Here is a 17,018-nt window from a genome sequence, read left to right on the forward strand (position 1 = left end):
GTAACAATCAAGCTGCACCTGTTGCCATTTACCGTTCTCCACTGTCCGCTTTGAGTTCGCACCTCTCCTAGTTGTGAAAGTTTATTTGTTTCAGATTGTGCCGGCAGCTCGAGGCCGGATTCTCTTCCATCTCCCTTTTCTTGGGACCGGAAGGCAGCTGCAAAGGCACACAAAGGGATATTGAACAGACGGATACAACTGTCAGATTCAGTACGGTAGAGGTGCCTGAAAGGCTATGTCGATGATTCCTTTGGAGATGTAGAAGCCATTGATTGAAAAAAACCTGTTTTGCTAGACTTTATAAATTACTGTTGTGAACTTGAATGTGATAGGATGGAAGTCCTTTTGTAGAGTATGTGCAATACAGGTAAGTAATATAGCAGTCTACTTTTTTTCTTGTTGAAGTAAAGTCAGTTTACAATGTGTCAATTTCTGGTGTACAGCATGTTTCAGTCATACATGTGCATACGTATGTTCGTTTCATATTCTTTTTCATTATAGGTTAGAACAAGATACTGAATGTTAGTTCCCTGTGCTGTACAGAAGAAACTTGTTATCTGTTTTAGATATGGTAGTTAGTAGCTACAGATCGCAAATTCCCAATTTATCCCTTCTCACTTGCTTTCCCTCCAGTCACAGTAAGTTTATTTTCTGTCTGTGAGTCTGTTTCTGTTTTGTAAATAAGTTCATATGTGTCATTTTTTAGATTCCACATGTAAGTGATATCATATGGTATTTGGTTTTCTCTTTCTGGTTTACTTCACTTAGAATGATGATCTCCAGGTCCATCTGTGTTGCCAGCCATCTCCTCTTGAACAGGTCTTTGGCTTACTTGCCCCAGAAGACCATTCTCCCCTACTCTCCTTGTACTAGGGGTGGGAGGCAGTGCTGATCTCTGTGGGCTGAGTTTCCTATAATCTTCATCACCTGGCTTTGGAGGCACTGTGGAAGGAAAAGCCACGGTATTTTCCTGGAGTCTCCTGCTTTTGGCTGTAGTGTAGCTCGCCTCACCACCCTTACTGGCTTCCCCTGGGCAGACTCCAGCCAGTGGGCTGGCAACACTCCTTTGTCCTCTAGGAAGAGGTCAGAGTTAATGGCATTCTGCCTTGGTCATCTCTGGCTTTTCAGTCTTTGTTACCTGTGTGACCAGTTTCCCCTGTTAAATTCCCCTTAATATTTCGCTTTCTGGTTGGATCTTGACAGTATTGTTGCTGAACCAAACTTGGGTCTGCTTTCCTTATGTGAAGTAAAGCCAGTCGGCTGACCCCGGGTTGTGGTGAAGGAAAGCGCAGTGTTTATTACAGGGCACCAAGCAAGGAGAAAGGGCAGCTTGTGCTCAAAAGACCGAAACCCCGTGGCTCTTAGAGGAGGCCTTTTAAAGGCAACGTGAGGGAGAGGGTCACAGGTTGCGTGATCAGCTTGTGCACAATTCTCTGATTGGTTGGTTGGTGGTGAGGTAACAGGGTGATATTTCAAGAATCTCAGTCATCAGCCTTCTGTTTCCAGTTGGTCTGGGGTCTGTGTGCTAGTGGTCTTGTGTGCAATCAACTTCTTCCACCTGGTGGAGGGTTCAGTATCTGCAGCAATTCAAGGACATGGCTCAAGATACTATCTTTAGTCCTTGACTTTGTTGTATGGTTAAACTTATTATTTTTGTCTCATTTGACTGCTTACCTTTGTTTCTGCATTTTCTCACTTCTTTGATTAAATTTGCTGTTTGGAATGCGGGGAAGGCCTGGAGATGAAAACTTTTCCACAAACAAGAGGTGGAGGACACGGGAAGGTCTGTCCCTGGGAAGGTTTCAATCTCCTTTTTCAAAATACACTCCAACTTGTTATCTCACTGTGCCAGCCTAAATAAAGAGGTAAACTGAGGCAAGCTTGAATTCCTGGGAGTTGAATTCATTCAGAAACAGCAGAGGAGTTGTATTTTGGGCAAAGCAAACTGTAGCAAGCTGCAGGAGAGTCCGTTGAGCATTTGGGGTGGGCTGTATTCATGGGCAGGTGGTACACTCACTGGCTTGAGGGTGGGGAGAGATTTTCAATGGATACTTAGTCCTGGAGCCACATGTAGCTTTGAGCACCTGAAAGGGGGCTGGTGAGATGGAAGAACTGCCTTTTGAATTTTAATTCATTACTTATAATGAATGATTTTTTTATATATTTAATGAATGTATTATTTACAATGAATTATATTTCTAATAAATTTAATTCATTATAATGAGTTTTATTTCTAATATATTTAATCATTCTAATATATTTAACTCATTTATATTATTATATTTGTAATATACTTCATTATTTATAATGTTATATTTCTAATATATTTAGTTCATCATAATAAATTATATTTCCAATATATATAATTCATTATTTATAATGAATTTTATTTCTAATATATTAGCTAATGACTCATTCTAATATATTTAACTCATTTATTATATTTGTAATATATTTAATTCATTATTTATAATGTTAAATTTCTAATATATTTAGTTCATCATAATAAATTATATTTCCAATATATATAATTCATTATTTATAATGAATTTTATTTCTAACATACTGTACTTTACACATATATTATCATACTTAATGTATAAGACCATCGCCTTGGTCGTCAGTGCATTTTGTCTTTGGTAGTTTTGGTGCCATGACTTGTTTAGGAGCAAAGCTCAGATCCCTGCTTCCTCCAGGCTCTTGATGAGCCTCGTGGCTCCTGCCTGTGGGTCTAGGATGGACGGCACCGCTGTCCTCTGGTCCTGTGCTCAGGACTCATGTCCGTCAGGAGCACAGGAAGGAGTCGGTTTTGATTCTTTTTGGGTGCTCACTTGATTTCTGGGGCTGGTGTCTTTTGGTTTCATGGTCTGATCATCTGGATTGTAGAGATCTTATCTCTGTGGGCTAAAAGAAGATGGGGAACCTGGTTTGTTACTCTTTTCTGTTTGTCTGCCTTGCGCTCATCAGTCAAAGATGCGTATCCCCTGGGAAGAGAACAGCTCTTTGATGTGGACAAGTGAATTCTGTTAATCTGTGTGCACTCTTGCCTGGGGCTGAACTTTCAGAATTGGAGCTGTGAGCTCTCTCTCGATGTCTCTCACTCAGAAAGAACTTTACTTCTCATTGTGTGAGTGTGTAGTATTTCCTGCCTTGGGATGGTATTGCCAGATTAGATTATGAAATTGCTTAAATTAAAGGAGCTTGGTTCTGACTGACTGAGAGATAAATAAGCACCTTATAAATGCAGTATTCTTAAAATTCCCAGAAGTTAAGGAAGCTGAACTTCTAATACATTCAAAGAACAAAAAGAAAAATACATATTCTTACTGAAATTACCTTAGAAATGTTTTAAGAATAAGTTCACACAATTTAGGCAGATGAAACTAGTTTGATATTTCTGGCTTAAAAAAAGCTATGGCTTCTCTGAGCATCAGGTGTAATACAGGCTTTAAGGTTTATTCCACTTAGGTATATTCTTCTTAAATTTATGCACATTAAGCTGGCATTATTTATACTAGTTAAGATTGTGAAGCATATATGTTTGTATTTAACCAAATCAAATCAAATCATTATTCTCCAGACTTTATTTCAACAGTGATTATGCCTCTTAGCATGTGCACGTGAAGATCATTGCCAAGGCGTCTGGGTAACTGAAATCCGTGGGCTTACACTACGTTGAGTGAATGGATCAAAAATACCTAGATCACCTCCAAATAAGAGAATACACATTGGATGTTCATAACGACGTCCTAGTAATGTCATGAAATTAGTTCTAACCGTGTGGACCCCCTGTACTGTGGTCTGAAAATGCCCCCCTAAAACTGACCTGTTGAAATCCTAACCTCCATAGATGATAATATGAGTAGGTAGGGCCTTTGGGAAGTGCTTAACACATGCATGAGGTTTGTGCTCTTGTAAGTAGGCTCCAGGGAGACCCCTCACCCTTCTATCATGTGAGTGTCCGAGAAGTCTGCAGCCCTGAAGGGGACCCTCATCCGGCCGTGCTGGCACCCTGATCTTGGTCTTCCAGTCTCTAGCACTGTGAGAAACACATTTCTGCTATTTATAAGCCACTCCATCTGTGGTATCTTGTTACAGCCCGAATGAACTAAGACAGCCTGAGGTTGGGTCTGGAGTGAAGTGTCCTTTTGTTCCAGAACAGGAAATTGTGCAATGAAGGACAAAGTTGGGAAGTGAATTTTATTTGCTTTGATTTATAATACCTGAATTCAAAAGTTGAAATCTTAGCAAGGCTTGCTCAATTTGATGGGCTTGCTTCCTTGGTTTACTGTTTATTGCCTTCATGTATAACATAAAGGATCATTTATTCTGTTATTTAATCTATCTAGACAACAAAAGTTCTGAATAGAATAGCCTTCTTTGGCTTATATTCATTTATTATGTCTTTGATCATTTAGAAAGCAAAATTTCTCATACAAGAATGAGCTAAGGTTCTTTGCAATCACATTACCATCAATTTTTAAAAAATGTTTGAATGTGTTATTGTTGCTTTGAAATGGATAGCCAGATACTGTTTCTCAGGCACCCATGATTTGATTCAAATCTGATAACTTTGATTTTTGCCTTCCCAATATTGAATTCTAAATGTATATTAAAATACTAAAATTCCAAAGTCTCACCTGGAATATCAGATTTGGGAATGATGTTCCTTCAAGGATATCTTTTACATCTAAAACTGTCTTTGGATTTCCCAGAGGATCCCTGGAAAATCACTCACAAAGCATTTATTGTCTATTTTTTGAAAATAGGATTAATTATGTGTATAGTTATTTTACCTAAATTTTGGGAGGTTGACCTAATTATCTTGTCTTGCGTGCTACGGAAACCACCAGATTTGCTAGTCAGTGGCACTGTTCTTGAAATGAACTCTCATCTAGTCTTTTACTTTTGAAAATTATGTGGATATATAAGGAACTCCTTTTTCTCTTTTTTAAATTGATTTATAGCCAGTTTACAATGTTGTGTCAATTTCTGGTGCACAGCACAATTCTTCAATCATACATGAATATGCATATGTTCATTTTCATATTCTTTTTCACCGTGAGCTCCTACAAGATACTGAATATATTTCCCTGTGCTATACAGTATAAACTTATTTATCTGTTTTATGTTTATCAGTCAGTATCTGCAAATCTCGAACTCCCAGTTTATCCCTTCCCACCCCGCTCCCCCCTGGCAACCACAAGTCTGTATTTTATGTCTGTGAGTCCATTTCTGTTTTATATATAAGTTTGTTTGCCTTACTTTTTTTGAAGTTGTCTACAATTGGTAATAATTTGGTAGACTCTGCTTTTATAAACAGAAATGTGCCATTTATAAAAAGATACTTTATTCTTCTTACCTGACCCTTCCAGAATTCAGAAACTCTCATTGAGTTCTCTTATTTTCATAGCAATATAAATTATTGTCATAGATTTAATAAGGATCTGTCTTCCTTGTTAATGAAAATAGCTGGAAACATTGGTTATGGAAGCAAAGCCTTGCCTGAAATGTCGTATTTGAGAATGATGATCATTTAGTCAGATATGACCAGGCATTTAAGAAGCTAAGGTTGACTTCATGGAGCCAGTGCTTACAAAACCCTCTTTGGAACACAGGCCAGGTTCCTGGCTTACAGGTGAGTAAGGAAAGTCACATGGCAGGCCCAGGAACCTTAGGATATCTTGGGAACCTTGAGAAGAAAGTACAATCTCAGATTCCTCATGACGACTTCCAGTAAAGCAGGCTTCGGAAGGCCTCTGGTAAACGGCCATTCTTTCTGCACCAGTGAAAATACCAGGACAGATCTGATGAAACCAGATTCATTTTGTGGTCAAGATTAGTCTTTCTTTGAGATTGTTTTTTATGAAAAGGGGGAAGACCAAAGGGGAAGAATCGTGTTTGAATAGAAAACTCTGCACAGTTCAGAGTGCTTTCTTCTAGGTGTTCAGATTCTAGCCCTGCTCACTGTCTGTGAGCCACTTTGCACCTCTTTGTAAATTGCAGGTAGCTGATGGAGATGAAGACTCTGTCCTGTCCGGTGGCGATTTTATTGACTTCCCCGACCCTTTGGAAGAATTGGTTTTAGTACCTAGGTGCACACTGAACTGAGTCCTGCCACCCGTCCCAAATTGTTGAACCTCAGTTCTACCAGTTTGCGTCAACATCTGGCCTCAGCCCTTCTAATGAATTCTTCTGGTTTTCCTCCCTCCCACCCAGCTTAGCATCACCAAGGCTAAAGCCTGATCCTTGGTGGGTCTCTAGGTTGCCTGGCATTTCCCCAGGATCTGGAGAAGTCCTGCAAGCTGGAGCCTGGAGACTTGTTATGAACCCTGAAGGACTCACTGCTGCAGCAGACCCTGCGTGAGCTGGACTTCCCTGGACAAGTGGACAAAAAGGTTCAGGTCTTACATGTCCTACATGGAGGCAACTAAGACTGTGAACATCGTCACCAAGAGCACTGATGTGTAGCACGGGGGCTGTAGGGAACTCTGAGCAGTGCTGCTGCGTGACTGAGGGTTACTGCTCCACGCCCTCTTGGAATCCATCAGACCAGACACTTCAGGGTTTAACTCGGGGCTCTGTACTTTAATATACCCTTGCCACCACATTCCACTGGAGGGTTCAGCTGGTTTACACCACCACCAAGAATGCCTGAGATACAGTCGCTTAGACCCTGCTTCTCTGGAGGTTTTTGATTGCCTCTTGAGTTCAATAACAACTGACGTTTGAGGGGAATGACCACATTGAATTTCATCTGAGCTCTGTGCTCCTGGAGAGCAGTGATAATTGAGCAATTTCCGACTCTCTTATGTTCTGGGAGATGGCTAGCTGTAAAGGACCACCCTGTGCTTGCAGGTTGGACCCACCTCCACACTTACCATGTCTCACTTGTTTATCTGCCTCTGTGAAGTCCAGGGCAGAGTCAGACTGTAGGGACTGAGAACTCCCAGCTCTGTCTGAGGGGCGCTGATTTTGTTTGGAGCAGAGGGTGAAAAATGCCATGCCTAGGGGTGTTGTTGAAAATAAGGAGATTTTGGTCAAAAGCAATTAAGAGGGCACTCATAGCTCCATGATACTAGTAGCAACAAGCAAAATGACAGAGCATGCAGAAGCTTAATAGGGTAAAAGCAGGGAAAGAGATGGCCAAGAAAAACGCTATGATCAACTGTGGGTGTCAGGAAATCTGTATGTAAGTGTTAAGCTTCACCCACTTAGGAGCAACCACAGCAGGATGTGAGCAGACTTGGAAACACCTTCAAGGCTGCACAAAGACCCATCAGCACAACATGGAAGCCTCACTGTCACAGGGGCCTTAAGCAGAACTTCAAACCAAACACTACTTGAACAACAAGCTACTCTCATGCACAGGCAATGCCTAGGAAGTCAGGCTTTAATGTAAAGTTAAAGGAGTTTGGAAGACTGTGTGCATGGCCAAGGCTGAATGTTCTTAGGAGGGATCAGAGTGGAAAAATCTGAGGTACTGGTCTCTAGCTGGACATAGGCAAAAAAAAAAAAATCCTCAGGATGTGTTAACAGCATCCAAACCACACATACATCCAATGGCAAAGGGTAAAAAATATAACTCTTCAGAGGGGCTTAAGCACAACCTTTGACCATTAAGTGGCTTATGCTGACCCAGGGGTGACCCCTAGGAAGCCAGGCTAAAATATAAAAATAAGACAAAGTCTGAGTAGGGACATCAGAAGCTGCACACTGCAGGGCAAACAGACTTCACAGGTAGTTCAGCAAGTCACTAAACAAATGACTGAGCAAACAACTCCTGGGTGATGGAGAGAATTTATATCCAAAGTTGCTAGTATAATGTCTGAAATATCCAGTTTTCAACAAAAACAATTTGACACAAAACAGTGAAGTATGACCCATACACAGGACAAAAGCACCTATTATAAGTATTCACAGAGAACTGGAGGAAATCATGGTTAAAGACTTAAAAGAAGACTTGGTGACAATTTCTCATCAGAGAGAGGATATCAAAAAAAGAGAAATTATTTAAAAGAACCAAATAAAAACTCTGGAAATGAAAAGTACAACAAACAAAGTGAAAAATTCACTGAAAATTTCAATAGTAAAGTTGGCAGAAGAATCAGTGAAGTTGACAGCTTCAGTAGAATGCAATCTGAAAAACAGGAAGAGAAATGATCAGAGCCTTGGAGAAATGTGAGACACCATTAAGTGCACCAAAATATGCATAATGGGAAGAAGAGAAAAGAGCATTTCAAAGTGCTTAAAGTAAAAACCTGTCAACCAAGAATTCTATATTCATCAAAACTGTCTTTCAAAAAATAAAGAGTAAGTAATGGCATTTCAAACTAAAGGGAAGAGAGAAAATTTATTGCTAGCAGGCCTGACTTATAAGAAATAATATGTGTATGGAAACACAAAAGACATGGGATAGACAAAACAATCTTGAGAAAGATCAGAGCTGGAGGAATCATGTGCCCTGACTGCAGACTATGCCACAAAGCTACAGTAATCAAACAGTATGGTACTGTCACAAAAACAGACACAGATCAGTGGAACAGGATAGAGAGTCCAGAAATAAACCCACGCACTGATGGCCAATTAATCTACAACAAACGAGGCAAGAATATACAATGAAGAAAAGACAGTCTCTTCAGTAAGCAACGCTGAGAAACTCTGGACAGTTACATGCAAAAGAATGAAATTTGAACATTCTCTAACACCATATACAAAAATAAACTCAAAATGGATTAAATACCTAAATGTAAGACTGGATATTGTAAAACTCCTGGAGGAAGACATAGAACATTCTTTGACATAAATCACAGCAATATTTTTTTTGATCTATCTCCTAAAGTAAAGACAATAAAAGCAAAAATAAACAAATGGGATCTAATTAAACTTAAGAACTTATATACAGCGAAGGAAACCAATGACAAAATGAAAAGACAGTTTTCAATTGTGAGAGAATATTTGCAAATAATATGACTGATGAGGGGTTAATATCAAATATAATAAACAGCTCATACAACTGAACATCAAAAAACAAACAGCTTGATTAAAAAATGGGCAGAAGAAGTGAATAGACATTTTTCCAAAGAGGAAATGCAAATGGCCAACAGGCAAATGAAAAGATGCTCAGCATCACTAATCATCAGGGAAATGCAAATCAAAACCACAATGAAGTATCATCTGCCACCTGTCAGAATGGCTATTATCAAAAAGTACACAAATAACAAATGTTGCTGAGGATGTGGAGAAAAGGGAACCCTCATATACTGTTGGTGGGAGTGTAAATTGGCACAACCACTGTAGAAAACAGTATGGCGGTTTCTCAAAAAACTAGAAGTTATCATATGGCAGTTCCACTCCTGTGCATGTATCTGAAAGAAACAAAAACATTAATTCAAAAAGATAATATGCATCTTAGTGTTCATAGCAGCAATATTTACAATTGCCAAGATACAGAAGCAACCTAAGTGTCCATCAAAAAATGAATGGATAAAGGAGATGTAACTTAAAAACTATAACATTTTTATAGAAAATATGTTGAGATGAATGAAAATGAAGACAAATATACAAAAACGTGATTCAGGAGAAGCATAATCAGAGGGAAATTTATACCTTTTAAAGTATACATTAAGAAGAAAGATCTCAAATCTATAACCTAAAGTTTTACCTTAAGAACTTAGAACCAGATGAGCAAAGTAAACCCAAGCAGAAGGAAGTAAACAGTATAGATCACAGTGGAAATAAATGAATTAGAGGATAGGAAAAAATAGGAAAAAAAAATCAGTGAAACCAAAATTGGTTCTTTGACAAGATCAACAAATCTGATGAACCTCAGGTAAACTGACCAAAAAAAAAAAAATTAAAATCAGAAACGAAAGAAGTGGCATCACTATCAACCGTACAGAAATAAAAGGATTATAAGAGAATATTGTGAACAGTTCTACACCAGTAAATTAGATAATCTAGATAAAATGGACAAACTCATAGAAACACAAAGTGGCAAAAGTAACTCAAGAAAATACGGAAAGTCTGAATAGACCTATAACAGATTGAATTAGCAATTCAAAAACTATCCACAAAGGAAAATCCAACACTAAGAGTTTCACTTGAGAATTATACCAAACATTTAAACAATTAATACCAATCCTTCACAAACTCTTCAAAACACAGAAGAGGAGGGAGCACTTCCCAACTCACACCATGAGACCAAGTATTTAATACCAAAACCAGAGAAAGATATCACAGGAAAAGAAAACTGCGGACCAACATCTCTTATGAATATACACACAAATCCTCAGCTGATACTGGGAAACCACATCCAGCAACATGTACAGAGGATCACAACCGTGACCAAGTGGGATTATGCCAGGAATGCAAGATTGGAATAATATACAAACATCAATCAACATAATACACCACATTGACAGACTAAAGGGCAAAAGTGATATGATCCTTTCAGCAGAGGCACGACAGGCATCTGACAGACGCTGACCACATTTCATGATAGAACATACAAACAACCAAGAACGGCAGGGAGATTCCTCAGTGTGACAAAGGAGGTCTATGAAACACTCCAGCTAATATATTTACTTACGAAAGCCTCAACAGGAACAAGATTTCTGTTCAACAGTGTACTGGATGTTCTAGCCAGGGCAAAAAGACAAGCAAAATAAATAAAAAGCAGCAGGACTGGAAGAAGTGAAACTGTCTCTATGTGTACATGCCATCTGGCATATGGAAAAACTCAAGGAATCCTGTATGAAACTATGAGAATTAATTAATTTAGCAGGATTGAAGAACAAGATTAGTATACAAATTTAAACTGTATTTCTATACACTAGCAATGAAAAATCTGAAAAGGAAATAAAGTAATTCTATTTACAGTGATGCCCCCAAAGAATACAGTGCTTAGAAATAAACTGTCTAAAGGAGTGCAAGACTTGTTTACTGAAAACTGCAAAACATCGTTCAGTGAAATGAAAGGAAATCTAAGTGAATGGAAAGCCAGCCCATGTTAATGGACCAGAAAACTTTTCCAGTCATGTTTACCCCCTGCTCCAACCACTCCTAACCCCAGGCAACCACTATGCTGCCTTCTCTATACTTCCGTTATTTCAAGGATGTTCCATGAACAGAATCACACAGTATGTAATCTCTGAAGACTGGCTTTTTTCACTTGCTCTTGAGAAACATCCAAGGTGCTTGTGAATTGATAGATGATTCCTTTTTATCCTGCCTCCTATGTAACCCTTGAACATTTTCTTAGAATTCCACTTTGATTTATCCACAGTATCTTTATATAGATTTTTTCAGTGGTTGCTCTAAAAAGCTATATATATATACACATAACTTACAAACAGTCTACGAGTGTCAACATCTTACCACTTTGTGATGATGTCCAGGTCCCCAGGACTCTCTTCTTTTTTTTTTTTTTTTTTTTTTTGCAGTCTACCCCTCTGTGTTCAGCTTGGGTTATATATTCTTCTGTCCTGGGATTTCCCAGTCTGGCTGGTGGAAGTAGGCATTATTCTTGGCCCCGTGTGAGTGCCAGGTACTGTTTCTCTAGAGGCAGCTGGAGCAGGCACACGGTTCACTTGTTCGATCTCCTGTCTCTTGGACCGCTGTCCTTTGCTGCCTGATGGTCAACGACTAAAAACAACCACTGCTACATTTTGTGTGTTGTTTCCTGTACTTTGTCTGGTTCCTGCTGCTTCATCTTGGCTGGCTATAGAAATCCTCAGTCATTATTTTTTTGTTTTGGAAAATACAGCTAGTTTACATAAATATATATAATTTTCTTACCAATTTTAAAATGAATGAATAATTAAAAATATTTCATTTCAACTTTTAATATGGTCAGTATTTCTAGATCTAACTCACAAATAAAAGGATCCTTGGTGTATCTTTGGTACCAAAGTATCTTTGGTATCCTCGGTCCTTTTTAGGCGTGTCCAACAAAGACTCAAAAGCTTGAGAACCATTTACATGAATGAGTTTATTTAATCCCCACCACATCCTTATAAGGATTATTGTTATCAGTTGTTTTACAGATGAGGAGCCCGAGGCCCAGAGCAGTGAAGCCCTGGTCCAAGGTCACACGGTCAGTCAGTGGGAGACAGAATTTGAACCCACGTATTCTGACCCCATGGTCTCCGCTCTTCAAACCACAGGGCCACACTGCCTTCATGGGTTTTTCAGCTTGTTTCAGCCTGAGTTCAGAGTTACCAGTAGATGCAGGCCCAGCGCCTGTTCCCCCAGGTGTCTGCACCTGCTTCTAGCCCAGCAGAAGCTTCACGCTCTAAGTGTCTTCATATAGACAACTTCGGGGTGGCCCCAAGGGAAAGGATGTGTGGGCGATCCCTGCTGTGCCCTCAGGCTTGGACCCCATATGACAGACTCGACCCTCATCCGTGGCCGGGCAGGTGGAATCAGCTTCTCTGGGTGGCTCCGGCCAGAGGCCTTGGGCCTCCCTGTGGCTGGTCCACCCTCTGCACACACACATTTCAGGGGACAACATTACCGCTGGTCAAAGCTCCTGTGCCTTTGGGGTCCCCAGACCCACTTCTCCTGGGGCAAATCTCAGACAAGTGAACAGCTACCAAAGTCTAGAATATGTAAGGTGAATTTGAGCATCAACTGCCTTTTCAAACAGGTTCCATTAATTAACTAAGATATATAACAAAATCTTATTTAAACATTTTTTTGCATTCTTTTTTATTGAAGTATAGTCAGTTTACAGTGTATCAATTTCTGGTGTACAGCATAGTGTTTCAGTCATACATACACATACATATGTTCATTTTACCATTCTTTTTCATTATAGGTTACTATAGATATTGAATATAGTTCCCTGTGCTCTACAGTATAAAGTTGTTTATCTGCAAATCTCGAACTTCCAATTTATCCCTTCCCACACTCCCTCCCCTCCACCCCCGTAACCATAAGTTTGTTCTCTATGTCAAACAGGCTCCATTTTTAAAAGAATACTTTATATCAAGATTTCTTCAAATTATAGATTCCTTAGATGTTGGGAAAACATTCTTATTTATACAAATTCAGTTCAGGAACTGATGTGTAGAGAAAAAGTATACTTGAGGTACATTAAGTAGCAGGAGCATGATACACATTCCACAGTCAGGCAGCTCATCCTGTGAGCATAAAACTTACCACGACTGTTTAAAACAATGTTCGTTTAACAAATATTTACTGAGCAACGTCGCTGAGCAGAGCCCTGTTCTTGGTCCAGCGGGTAGCGCAGCGGACAAGGCAGGGGTCTGTTCTTGGAGAGTTTACATTCTGCTGTGTAGCATATTTATAACCTGAAGGCAAGCCATTCTAAACAACATGGCAAGAAAGTATAACGTCACTGGATCCAGCAAGTAGTTGAGGGCCTGCTCTATATCTTGCCAGCTCTCTGTTGTGTAAAAGCCGAACAGTTCCAACTTCGAGAAGTATAAAATTTGATTGAAAAACAGAAATCAGTAATCACAAAAGTTGTGTAGCCAGTGCACACGAATGCCGACCCACCCCCGGCAGATAGCAAAAGTCTAAGGAGATCCTGGGGCAGCATTTCTGTCCAACCCAGTGTGAGTAACACCCCAGAGCCGGACGCCCGGGGAAGCCCTGATACGTGCTGCCCCGTGTGGACATCTTCCTTGAAGAAGCAGAGCGTGGAACTGCAAAGGGAAGGACCCTGGTCATGTCCAGAATGACTGCCCAGAAAAGACTGAAACCAAAGTGTGGTCAGCGTCCATTTGGGACGGTGCAAGCAAGATAACTTTTCTTCTTTCTAAGTTTGGGCATTTCCCAATACAGTGCGTTTTTATAGCCGAAGATTATAAAATAATTAATTCGATATAATTCTAATCCTTCTTTAGGGGGAAACAGTAACTGGCAAGGAGCTGTCTTATTAACTGTTCTTGGGTTATTCCAAGTGGCTGCAGGTTTTTTCTCTCCGGGCCCTCCTGGGTGTGGCTCTGGCGTGGGCACACGCTGAAAACAGGCTTCCCAGGGGCTTCTGAACTCGGTTCTATAAACGCTCGGTTCAGCGGCTGCCAGATGGAGGCCATCCGGCGGCTGCACCTCTGCTGGCTTCTCTGAATTCAGAGGGCAGCTTTCGCTTGCTGTGTTCTGCGGCCCTGGCTCCTGGCCTGCAGGGGGATGGACTATCGGCTGCCTGCCCGGCTGGCCCCTCCCGGGGTCCCCAGGGAGGCCGGCCCTTCCTTCCCCGGCTTCCTCCATCCTCTCCTGACCCTGAAGTGCCTCTGGCCCCGCCCTGCCTCCGGCCCCGCCCCGCCTACGACCCCGCCCCCGGCCCAGGAGGGGATGCGGCTGGCATACCCGGGTACCCAGGGGTGGCCAAACACTCCCAGCTGCTGCCCACTCCTTCTCCTAAGTGGCCGTGCCAGACGGGCCGGGCAGCTGCTATTTGCCGCAGAGAAGTGGCTGGCTGCGCTCAGGGAGCTGCGGCAGGAGGCCGAGTGGAGACGCAGCCCTCTGAGGTAGAGACACTGCATGGCGCCCCCCTAGTGATGCCCTCTGCTCTCAAGATGTGGTGGAGCCCAGTTCCTGGTTCTCCCTGCCATCCCCTTCATGCCTGCCTCATTGTCACGCTAATATCACTGATGGGATAACCGAACAGCCCCCGGGTGACTGCCCTCCCGGCTTAGCGTCACACACCCTTGGGTGGCACAGGGACGGTGGGCGCCCAACTCACTTTGGCCGGATGCCGGGCCAAGTCCAGACAGGACTGGGTCGGGGGTGAGCGCAGCTGATTTGTATTCCAGACACCGGATGGAGATGCTCTGATGGGAAGGTGAATGGTCGTGGTTGGCTGTCTTCATGGGAAACGAGAGCAAAATGAGCCTCAGCTTGTAGAAGAAAGGCGCTTTTAGAGGTGGGGAGAGGCTGGGGACCCTGCAGGTGAAGAGCTCTGCAGTCGCTGTGCACAGGTCGTTTCTTATTGGGTGACTAAGGCCGTGATGCTTGGATGCGGCATTTGTTCTGTGCCACTCTTGTTCCAAACCTGGGGGTCCAGTCGGGTCTGTCCCACAGCTGAGGTCAGAGTGAAACAGCCTTTTCTTCATCGAAGTTCAAGGCAGGCAGCCTTTGGAAAAGAGGCAGAGACATGAGAGGGGGGTGGTCCTTGGCCCAACTCAATCGCAGTAAACGCAACTCTAAAGAAGGTTCTGTTTTCTCTTTGGACTGAGAAAGATCTCTGGGTCTCTTTGTTCTACAAGCGCTCACAGAATTATTGGGACGATTCCCCCTGCTTCGTTCACTGAGTAAGGACGTCTGAGGCTGGTCAGTGGTGTGTATGACAGCAGACCACTTCTCACATTTTAAGACAGGAAAGTGCATTTGTCAAAACGACAGGTGTTCTGGTGTTTGTGGGTGTGCAGGCTGTGCTGCTCACTGTTTCTCAGCCTGGGGAGCGCATGCTGGGGAGAGGCCCCAGCTAGAGCAGTCCAGGTGCTTCCCTGCCCTTCCCCAGGGGTTCTCACAGGCCACGTCCAGAGTAAACTATAGACTCGAAGAAACTGGCTAACTGGAGTTATATAACTGCTTGGCTCAGTGTCTGGCTCCTCCCAGCATCCTGAGAGGGAAGTGCCTAGACCAGGTGCAGGGGGAGAGACCCTTGGGGTCCTCACATCACATGTTAAACAGACACAGGTCCTGCCTGCTGGGGAGGCACTCTGGCTCCTGCAGGGGCCATGGGGCCGGGCTGTGGCTGGAGAGACCTTGAGAATTCCTCAGAGCTCCAACGCCTTCTCCATCCCCGCTGTCACATGGAGGCAGGGCCTCAGCTCTGGAGACAAAGCCGCTGAGGCACCTTGAGACCCCAGGTTCTCTGTCTTCATGCTACTACTGATCAGGCCATAGTGGTCAAGGGAATTTCTCCATGAGCCCCCCTCCCCCCTGCAGGACCCCTGGGCACTGGGCCAGCTCAGAGGTGGCAGAAGACCACAGTGGGGAGTGAGGGTGGTGTGGGCCAACCTGGGAGACCTGCTTCAGGACCCCTTTGGATACTTAAATCTGTGAATGCTCAAGTCCCTCATCTCTGGTGTAGTATTTGTGTGTAACCTATGACTTTGCATCTTCCTATATACTTGAAATCATCTCTAGATCACTTATAATGCCTAATACAATGTAAATGCTACGTAAAGAGTTGCTAGGACATGAGGCAAATTCAAGTTTTGCTTTCTGAAAATTTGTGGAGTTTTTTTTTTCTAAATATTTTCTCTCTGTGGTTGGTTGAATCTACAGATGTAGTATTTGGGAGTACGAATAGCCAACTACATCCTCATTTTACCATCTGTCTGTTCATCTATCCATCCCTTTACCTTCAATCCATCTTGATTTGTAAAATACATTCCAAAGTAAGTTACAGACAGCCTAGACACCTTTCTGCCTAGACACTTGGGCACGCACATCTTTAAGTAGAGTTCAGTATTTGTTGGCAGCTTTTTCTTTTGAGGTAAAATTGACATACAGTGAAATGCACAAATGGTAACTGTATATTCCATGATTTGGGACAAATGCATACACTTGTGTCCCCAGTCCCCTCTTAAGATATAAAACATTACCATCACCCCCAAAAGTTCCCTTATGTCCCTTCCCGACCAGTCCTTGCCCCAACCCAACCCAAGACAGCCACCACTCTGATTTTTCGCACCGCAGATGAGTTTTCCTTTTGTAGAGCTTGATATAAATGAGCAGGTGCTCTTTTGTGTAGGGCTTCTTTCACTCAGAGTGCAATCTGGAGATTCCCACATGTTGGTGTGGGAGTGTTGAGTCTGTCCTTGCTTAGGCTCCCGACCTGGGGGGAGGAGGGTGCGTAGGGGGTGGGGGTGGCTGTGCCCTGGCCCCGCCCTCTCCCTCATTTCCCACGCCCCGCCCTCCTGTTCTGGGACCACCACCCTCTTTCTGACCCTCCACCCTAAAGCAGGCCCTCCACTGTCCTTTTCTTTACAGCTCTTGCCCTGTATAAAGTCACATTTGTTTATTTGCTTGCAGTCTGT

This window comes from Vicugna pacos, chromosome 5 (assembly GCF_048564905.1).
Source record: "Vicugna pacos chromosome 5, VicPac4, whole genome shotgun sequence".
In the NCBI taxonomy this organism is placed as follows: domain Eukaryota; kingdom Metazoa; phylum Chordata; class Mammalia; order Artiodactyla; family Camelidae; genus Vicugna; species Vicugna pacos.